Below are 10,450 nucleotides of genomic sequence, written 5' to 3'. Positions count from 1 at the left end.
TAATATCACATTCAGATTCAGCAGCAGTGTTGTCATCAGTGTTGGCAACACTGTCATCAGCAGCTTGTTCCTCAGAACTTCCAGAACCATCAGAAGCAACATCCTCATAATCTTCTTCCTCAGAACTCGAAGAAGATGAACTATCAGACTCCTGGGGCCGGTTATTCTCAAACTCTTGCAACATTTCAGCATCTGGTTCATCACCATCAGATGAAACTTGTGAAGGTGCAACTGGTTTATCCTTGGTTTTCCGAATATTTGCCATGAAAGTGGCCAGTGAAATTTCCTCATCAGTAGAAGTTGGAGCCTCCGTAGTTGTCTTCGTGGTATCATCAACAGCAGCAGCACTAGATGGCTCTTTCTCGGTAGAAACCACATCAGTAAAATCTTCATCAGTTGAATCATCACCAGTAGCTGAATCTTATTTCTTTGATTTGGCCTTTTCAGCAACAGAGGTTTTTGTCCTAGCAACCACCTCAAAATTCTGATCCGCAAAATCATCTCCAGATGAGAAATCTGGATCATCCAAAATAGGACGTGAAGTCTCCCCCTTACCACGAAATCTCTTATTGGTATTAAAATCGGGGTTGAAGCCCGCTTGGCGCTTTGACCTTCTCGCTATTGGCTGTGTTGGGAACACAAGATTCAACACCGAAAAATTAGGAGGATTCTCAATGTTGATTTCATTCCCGGGTTCTCCTGGAGCAATTTCTGCCAACGGTGTATGTTGAACGGCAACAGGTACAATCGAGAGAATAGGATTTTCAGAAGGTGCCTCCGAGGGCTTTCCTTCCTCTTGATAACCCATCTCTGATCGTATGTCATGCGAATCGAAAGCTTTGCCTGCCATTATAAACAATTTAGAAAGTAAGGGTTTCAGAGAATTTTTGTAGAGAGAGTTAGAAAAGATTGAAGACGATAAGATCAATTCTTACAGTTCTTAGAAATATATAGGGATAAGGGGTTCAAACGGTAAAAAAAATCAAAAGCCCTTATCTATCATATCAGACTAAGAATCTCCCCCTAACGGTAACAATTCTCCAACGGGTAAAAAAATCTCTCTAATTAAGGAAATTAAATTTGATTAATTAAGGATACCCTGAAACTCTCACTTAAGAATATATCAATATTCCCCAAAAATAAATAACTCCACATCGAGTTTTAACGACACTGAAACATATTCAATCTCAACCAATTCAATTTTCAGCAAGTTGGGCATTTTTCCAATTTTTGTTTGTCTTTGAACTTTTAACCCTGAGCACGACATGATCACAATAAATGCAAAATGCATGACCTAATTTATGTCTAAAACAAAATGTAATGATATTAGATAAAAAATGATGCATGCAAAGTGTGTGCAGAACGTGTTAAGCACCAGTATTGACAACACTTTCCCAACAACACTGTAGTCTTCAAAATAATTTTGAATTTGTCACACTTTCAGAGCCATGTTTTTCTTCTTTTTATTTTGATTCAGAAGTGGTAGCCTGCACACTAAAAGAACGGTCTTCATTGGACTCTCTTAGGTAGCTTTTTCCAATTTTCTTCCGATTTTAGTTTGATTTTCAAGACATTGGTCACTGAAATTTTATCAAACCATGCTTTTTAATTTTTTAAAACCACTTTTCACTGAGACAAGATCATGAAATACACGAACATCCCTCAACTACTTTGTGGTTTAAAGCATATTTTCATGGCAAGTGTGATCTGAAAATAACTTTGACAGAAGAACTACAAAGTGTCAGTCAGTATTATCAAACAGTGCAAAACATAGAACATTATGAATATGCAGTATGCCTAAAGTCCTTAAAATTCACATGCATGTTGGTGTTGTCCGTCAGTGTTGGTAACACTTAAGGACAGCAACCGTGAGAGCTTATAAAGAACACATGTTGAGAGATTTCCTAAGACTGGAGAATCTCTCGAAGTTAATGCTTTTGTAAAAATATCGGCCAGTTGGTTATTGGTCTCAACAAACTCCATATGGATCATGTCCTTCTCAACTAAATCTCGAATGAAGTGATGTCTTATGTCAATGTGTTTATTTCGAGAGTGTTGTACTGGGTTTTTTGATATATTTATAGCACTTGAGTTATCACAGTACACAATTGGTGTTTTAATTTTAAGACCATAGTCTTGTAGCATTTGATTCATCCAAATTAATTGAGAACAGAAACTTTCCGCTGCCACATATTCGGATTCAGCAGTGGAAAGGGACACACAGTTCTGCTTTCTACTATACCATGAAACCAAGTTGTTACCCAAATACAAACAACCACCCATGGTTCTTTTCCTCTCATCAATATCTCCTGCCCAATCAGCATCACTATAGCCTACCAAATTAGTATTGGTTTCTTCAGTGTACCATAACCCTAAGTCTAAAGTGCCTGCAACATACTTCAAAATTTGTTTTACAGCTTTCATATGTGTGACTTTAGGATCAGATTGATATCGGGCACACAAACACACACTGAACATAATATCAGGTCAACTTGCACTCAAATACAGCAGACTTCCAATTATGCTTCTGTACAGAGTGTTGTCAACACTGTCAGCAACACTGTCTTTGCACAGTTTTTCATTAGTTCCCATTGGTGTTTTCATATGTCTAACATGATCAGTACAAAACCTCTTCACCAAATTCTTAGCATATTTGCTATGACACAAAAAGATTTCATCACTCATTTGTTTTACTTGTAATCCTAGAAAGTAGTTCAACTTACCTACCATGCTCATTTCAAAGGTAGCAGTCATGCTTTCAACAAAATCATTTACAAGTTTTTGAGATGAAGCACAGAAAATTATGTCATCAACATAGATTTGACAGATAAGAATGTTACCTTGTACTTTTTGAACAAAACATGTTTTATCCACCTCACCTCTTTTGAATCCAATGTCAAGCAAATACTCCGTGAGCCTTCCATACCAAGCACAAGGTGCTTGTTTCAATACATATAAGGCCTTCTTCAACTTATAAACATGATCAAAATGATGTGGATCCTCAAATCCCTTAGGCTGCCTTACATACACTTCTTCATTCAAAATTCCATCCAAAAATGCGCTTTTTACATCCATTTGAAAAAGTTTTATTTTCATGTGACATGCAATAGCAAAAAATAATCTAACAGATTCTATTCGGGCTACAGGAGCGAAAGTTTCATCAAAGTCCACCTCCTCAACTTGTGTATACCCTTGAGCTACCAACCTAGCCTTGTTCCTTACAATATTTCCTGATTCATCAGTTTTGTTCTTAAAAATTCACTTTGTTCCAATGATATTACTATGATCAGGTGGAAGAAATAAGATCCACACATCATTCATAACAAATTGTTCAAGTTCATCATGCATAGCATTGACCCAAAACTCGTCTTTTAAGGCCTCACCAACATTTTTTGGTTCAATACTAGACACAAAGCAAGAATGTCTTACCTGAGAGTATGCGGAAGTCATGCACACTAACCCACTCATCTTTCGATAATCAACTTTTTTTTTTCTTCAGGTATGCATCCTTCCTTGTGCATCTCATATGATTTGTGAAGTAGGATGGTTTTTCTGAATTTTGCTAGGTACATTATGTTCAGCATCTTGTATTTCATTTTCAAAACCATCCTGTTCTTCTGTACTATGTTCATTCATATTCAGTGTTGGACTCAGTGTTGTGCTGGGTGATTTTTCAGGTGGGACAACACTATTGACAACACTGGAATCAGTCTGGGGTGCAACAGTATCCAACAGATCATCAATATTGTCCTCAATTGTTTTCCCCTTCAGATCTGCATAATCATCAAATACCACATTAATAGATTCAATGATAGTTCTAGTTCTCAAGTTAAATACACGATAAGCTCGACTATTTAAAGCATATCCAAGAAATAAACACTTATCGCTTTTTGAATCAAACTTAGCCAACTGCATCCTGTCATTCAAAACATAACATATGCATCCAAAAATATGAAAATATTTAAGGTTAGGCCTCTTTCCCATGAGAATTTCATAGGAAGCCATAGTAGAACCTTTTCTTAAATACACCCTATTGGATATGTGACATGCAATATTTAAAGCCTCAGCCCAAAATTTTTTTGCAATATTTTTGGAGCTTAACATAACCCTTGCCATCTCTTGTAGAGTTCTGTTTTTCCTTTTGGCAATGCCATTCTGCTGAGGTGTCTTAGGTGCTGAATATTCATGTGATATACCTTCCTTTTTCACAGAATTGATCAAACAATGAGTTTTTAAATTTCTTACCATGGTCGGTTCGAATCCTGATAACCTTCAAAGCATACAGATTAGTAATCTGTTTTATCAATTTTTTGAAAGCTTCGAATGTTTCTGACTTTTCTCTTAGAAAACTTACCCATGAGTACCTTGAAAAGTCATCAATACACACAAATGAATACCTCTTACCTCCACAGCTTTCAACCTCCATAGGTCCCATTAAGTCCATGTGTAGGAGTTCAAGACATCGTGTTGTCCCACAGTGTTGTAACACTGGATGTGACACACGAGTTTGCTTACCTTTTTGACAGTCTCCACACATATATGGAACTCCAAAAGTTAGATTTGGCATTTCCCGTACAACATCATACTGGCTTAATTTCTTCAGTGCTTTGAAGTTGGCATGTCCCAACTTTTGATGCCATAAATTCAATTCATCAACCTTGGTGAATTTTCAAGCAAGTTCCTCTCCAAGTTGATAACAGTTATCCGATGATCTAGAACCTGTCAAAACACACGAATTACTCTTATCAAATACTTGACATAAATTCTTATCAAATTTAACATAAAGATCATCATCACAAAGTTGACTAATGCTAATAAGATTTGCATTTAATCCTTCAACATGTAGAACATTTTGAAGTTTAGGCAGTCCTTCTACATTCAAAGTGCCTTTTTCAACAATCTTTCCATTGGCTTCTCCTCCATAAGTCACTTTTCCTTTATCTTGTTCAACATAGTTAGAAAGATACTTCTTCAATCCTGTCATGTAGCGTGAACTGCCACTGTCGAAGTACCAATGACCTGCAACATTATTTTTTAAGGAAATATAAACGACATTACAACTAGATTTAGCTTTTGGTATCCAAACCTTTTTCTCAGAATTTTTCTTCCTGGCAGTGTTCTGGTTCAGTGTTGGCAACACTGATGACAGCTCTTGCCTGAAATTCCAGTACATATAGTCATACCTGAGTTTGAAACAGTAAGGCTTGATGTGACCTTGCTTGTGACAGTAATGGCAAACAAACCTACGCTTCCTTTGCTTTTTTCTCTGAAAAGGAGCTTGTGCCTTCAATGGAATTGGTTTTTCCTTTGGTATTGTAATTTGAACACTAGCAGAGTTACTGTTCTCTTTGAAAAAAATAGTTTGTGACGACTCCCCAACTTCAAACTTGCTATTATGAAATCCTAGACCAGCTCTATCATCTTTTCCCATCATCAAAACTGAATCCAGCTTGGTCTTGCTCAAATTAAACTTTGCGAGAGTTGCATTGGCTCTTCCAAGCTCTTTTTTGACCTTGCCTAGTTCTAAATCCTTCTTGCTCAGAACAACTTCAAGTCTAGCCACTGAAGCTTTCAGTTCACTGTTCTCCTTTGTTAAAGCAGAATTTGACTTGTTCCTTAATATTCAGTCATTATACAATTCTTCATACATCTTTTGAACATTATCCCAAGAAAGTTCTACTTCACCAGCTTCCTGATTTGAGTCTCCAGAAACAGATGAATTCAGACAAAGTACCTTTTGGTCAGTGTTGTGACCAAGTGTTGTGACACCTGTGATAACACCGTGTTTCTTCTGCAGCACCAAAACTGAAAGGGAATTGTGAGTCTCTTCTTCTTCTTGTTCTGTTCCTTCCTCATCTTCATCATCACTTAGGGAAGCACACATTCCTTTGCGAAGTCTGGTTCGGCACTCATTAGCATAGTGACCGAAGCCTGTGCACTCATGACACTTCACAGATTAATACTTCTTCGATATATTCAGTGTTTTTCCTTCTTTCTGAAAGTGATTTTGACTCTTTGAAGGGATGGTATTCTGTTATGGTCCGCATATCCTCAATGGTTTTCCAACAGCAGGAGCATTCAAAACTTTGGGTTTCTGACCAGGTTTCTTATAATCTCTCATTCTCTTCAAGTAATTACCAAATTGTTTGGTAAGAAAGGCGATCGAATCATCTCCTAAGTCAGACTCGTTGACTCCCTGTGTCAGATCAACAAAATCATTGTATGAGTCATTAGAAACTTGAAGTGCAATAGACTTACCTTTGTCCTTTTTTCCAAAATTCATCTCTAACTCATATGTTCGAAGTGAACTTATCAATTCATCCAATCCCAGAATTGATGTGTCTTTTGATTCATCAATGACACAAATCTTCATTTGAAATCTTTCTGGCAGTAATCTCAACACTTTGCTCACCAAGCGTTCATTTGAAATAACATCACCAAGATCAATTGCCTCATTCTCGATCTTCCTCAAGCGGCGTTCATAATCATCAATTGTCTCACTTTCTTCCATTCTCAGATTTTCAAACTGAGTAGTGAGAATCCTTCTTTTGGTTCGACGCACACTATCTGATCCTTCACAGTGCATTTGAAGTTTTTTTCAAGCCTGTTTAGCACATACACAGTTAGTGACCAGTGAAAACATATTAGAATCAAGAGAAGTAAATATAGCATTAAGGGCTTTATTGTTCATATTCGAAGCAGCAGTCTCATCGGCATTCCAGTCCGTTTCTAGTTTGAGTAGAAAGTCTTCTTCTCCATCAGTTCTCCTTGGTGGATTCCATCCTTGTAGCACACGCTGCCATGCCTTTTCATCAATCGATTTGATGTAGACACGCATCCTAACTTTCAAGATAAAATAGTTGGATCCATCCAAGATTGGAGGACGTTGAGCAGTTCCTGAGTAAGGTATCTCCATTGTGATGTCCTGTCAAACACAAAAACAGAATCACACTTAGTATCGTCAAGTGAATGTCTCTGACGCCAATTGTAAGGTTTGGACAGTATGAAATCATAGAAATATCAGAAAACTTTTCGAGTGTGTGTTATCTTTCAGTGTTGTCAACACTTCACGATAACACTATGCAACAGAATAATTAACTAGCAGTAAAAGTAAATAACACAAAGATAATTATGCACAAGTACTAAATACTTGTACAATGTCTCATGACGAAATAATCACTAGAAAAACAAATCAGTTTACAAAAAAAAAACCAACTAGCGATTGTTTTATGAAAAACTACTTTTCTCAACAGATTGAGAAAATAAACGACTTCCTAAAAACTAGTAATACTAGAATAATAAACCAATAGGAAGTTCTAAACCGAAAAACGAAAACCAAAGAACCACTTTCAGAACAACACTTCACTCGTGTATTCTTCAGTGTTTCCAACACTACTCGGCAACACAACGTAGCAGTAGTATCTCTTCAGAAATTCTTCAATGATCGATCTTCAATACTCTAGAATTTCTGCAGTACTTTTTCTATGTATTTTGCTCTCTACGTTTCACTCTCTTTTCTCTTGATTGTCTCTTCTGATCGGTCCAAGCACTCCTATAAATAGATCTTCAATATGTTTCCATAAATAAAAACCTACAAAGCATGTAAACAATATATCATCAGAATCAATTATTTCAAATCAAGATATATCTGATATTACCAATTTTAACACTTGTTCTAAGAAAGGCAAAACTATAAATATGGAAATTGAATGAAATAAGAAAATAATTTAAAAGACATGTGCACAACATGTTCTTTCAATTATTTATATTTAAATTATTCCTTTTTTTTTTATAATTTTCATTCTTACTCGGTGTAGCAGATTATAGTTCCATTTTTATATTTTCATAATTATAAAATAAATCATCTTCTCGAATCTCAATCATATTTACTTTTATAAAATTCCATAACTAAATCGAAACTAAATATGTGCAATACATATTGAAGTAGTATCTTCAATACACAAAGTGCATATCTCATCGTCAGTCTCCACAGCTTAAAATTTGCACATCATAATTTGGATCCGGCAAAACAATCTGAAAGAATGTATTAAAACGACCATAGTTTATAGGAATTCAAAATTTATCAGACTGATTAATACATGATTATATCTCTTGTGAGACCATATCACATCTGAAGAACCAGATCTAATAATAAAATAAAAATAATATTTTTTATGATTAAATCAAGAGTGAATTGTGAATAAATTCCTAAACCCAAACCTAACTTTTTTATAAATCCCTACAATAAAAATTCTTTCTTAAAACTCTCTAGGACCACCAAACTTGGTCAAATCCAATGTTTAATTCTTGTACCCAATTTATGCATTTATGTACTTCATTTATGCTATTTTTGTGCTCAATTATGGTACTTGAATCATCCGCAAAATTGATATCAGAGATTTAGGTTAATTATTCAGATTTATATTATTCGTTAATTCATACTTTTTTTTGTTGTGGAGAAGATTTTCTACAAAAAATGACTTCAAACGAAGGTTTGAATCAAGAGGATTTTATTCATATAAAATCCTATAAACAAGTTAATCAACTCATAATAGATTACTTACAACAGGTTGTGATTAATGCTCTTAATTTTGAAGGAAGTAAGAAAGATGATCTCTAACTCTAAATTTTTAGAGATTACTCCAGATTCCTCTAAACTCTCCGGAGATCTTAGAAAAATTCAAAAGACGGTACAATATTACATCAATCAGCTGTATAAAATACCTCGGCAAATTGAAGAAATCCTTAAGAAACAAGAAAAAATTCTTGGAACTCTAAAGAATCTTCAAAATAAAATCATAAATCTAGAACACACTTCTGGTTCTAGAAAAGAAAATACATGAGGAAGGTTACCACTCTCGTTTGGTACTGAACCGTTGTTACATCAGAAAGGTAAACCAAAATGGTTCAAAAACCTTTAACTGATGATGAAAGGATGATTAATCTTATAAAAGCAGTATTATAAAAACACTATCTGATGACTACTTTAGAAAGATTAAATCTCGAGGATCTACAAGATCTTGCGGATTTTTTCGCGAATCTCAAAGTAGTAGATCTAAAAATGAATTCCCCTGAGGGTGAACAACCCATAGGGAATCCCTCAAGATATATGGTTAAAACAAAAGAACCACATAGTGAGTTCCAGGTTGAATAAAATTCACATCCAGCAGGAACCAGATCAAGAAGGAGTAAAATCCCACTCCATCAAATTCATTACGGAAAAACTGTTTTAGATCCAATACATCTTTACGGGGTTATGTTAAACCTTGATGTTTTGGACTTCAAAAACAGAGAAAATCTTATAGATGATTGTACGTCAGCTATGAGAATTGCAGCAGGGACATTAGATCTCAATAAAGAAGGATTCATTAAACTTCTAGAAATGAGTCTAATGGGATCTGTCAAGATTGCATGGGAGATGACTATGCTAGATACGAAGAAATCAATCTTAGCAGGAGAATCCCTCAGCGAGATTGGAGAAAGAATGGCCACCCTATTTAAAGCACAATTCATAGGGGTAGACTATTTCAATAATCAAGATACAGAAAAAGAGAGAAGATATACTCAAGCTCTGTATAGCCTCGAGTTACATGATATCTGTTTAGTTGTTGAATACATTATGTTATTCACCAAATACAGATGGAATTCAGGAGTTGAGGAAAATGTATCTATTCAGCTATTTTTCGCAAAAATGTCAAGTCCCTGGAAAGAAATGCTGATTAAAGAATACGTTCCAGGTCATCTTGATACATTGGCAAGACGCGCGTCCTTTTTGGAAGGAAAATTGGCAGAATGGTGCCATATGGCAGCATTACAGAAGAACTACAAGAAAATAAGGGGTATAGATAAACGTACACCTTTATGTTGTAGAGAAAATGATCTTCCAACGATCATTGAAAACAGAACACAGGGATTTAAAAGGAAGAAATTCAGAAATAATCCCTATAATAAAAGAATGAGAAGTTCTTGGAAACCAAGAACATTTTGGTCCAAACAAAAGGCCAGATCTTATAAATCAGGAAGAAGAAGTGGACCTACAAGAACATCCCAAGTAACAAGCTCATCACAAAGCAGGGGAAGAACACCATCAAGAAGAACTTTCAGAAGAACTCATACAAGAGCAAGTGAAAGTTTCAAGGATTGCAACTGCTGGACATGTGGAGCAAGAGGACATATATCTACAAATTGTCCAAAAAATGAGAAAAAAGAAGTTAAACTCTTTGAAGCAACACTAGATATGGATGATGCGATCTTCTTTCAAGATCTATTCCAAGTATATCAATTTGAGGATATCCCCTCAGATGAAAGCATATACGAAGAAGAGATATTGTTTAGTCAAGAAGATTCTGAGGATGAATCAGAATCAGAATCAGAATAAAGAAGAAGTGTTTCGGCAGGAAACACATGAAAGTTTGGCTGGATTCTTTAGCCAAAACACAATATCTCATAA

This window comes from Henckelia pumila, chromosome 1, assembly GCF_033568475.1.
Source record: "Henckelia pumila isolate YLH828 chromosome 1, ASM3356847v2, whole genome shotgun sequence".
Classification (NCBI taxonomy): Eukaryota; Viridiplantae; Streptophyta; class Magnoliopsida; order Lamiales; family Gesneriaceae; genus Henckelia; species Henckelia pumila.
Note: the sequence above shows the minus strand (reverse complement) of the source record.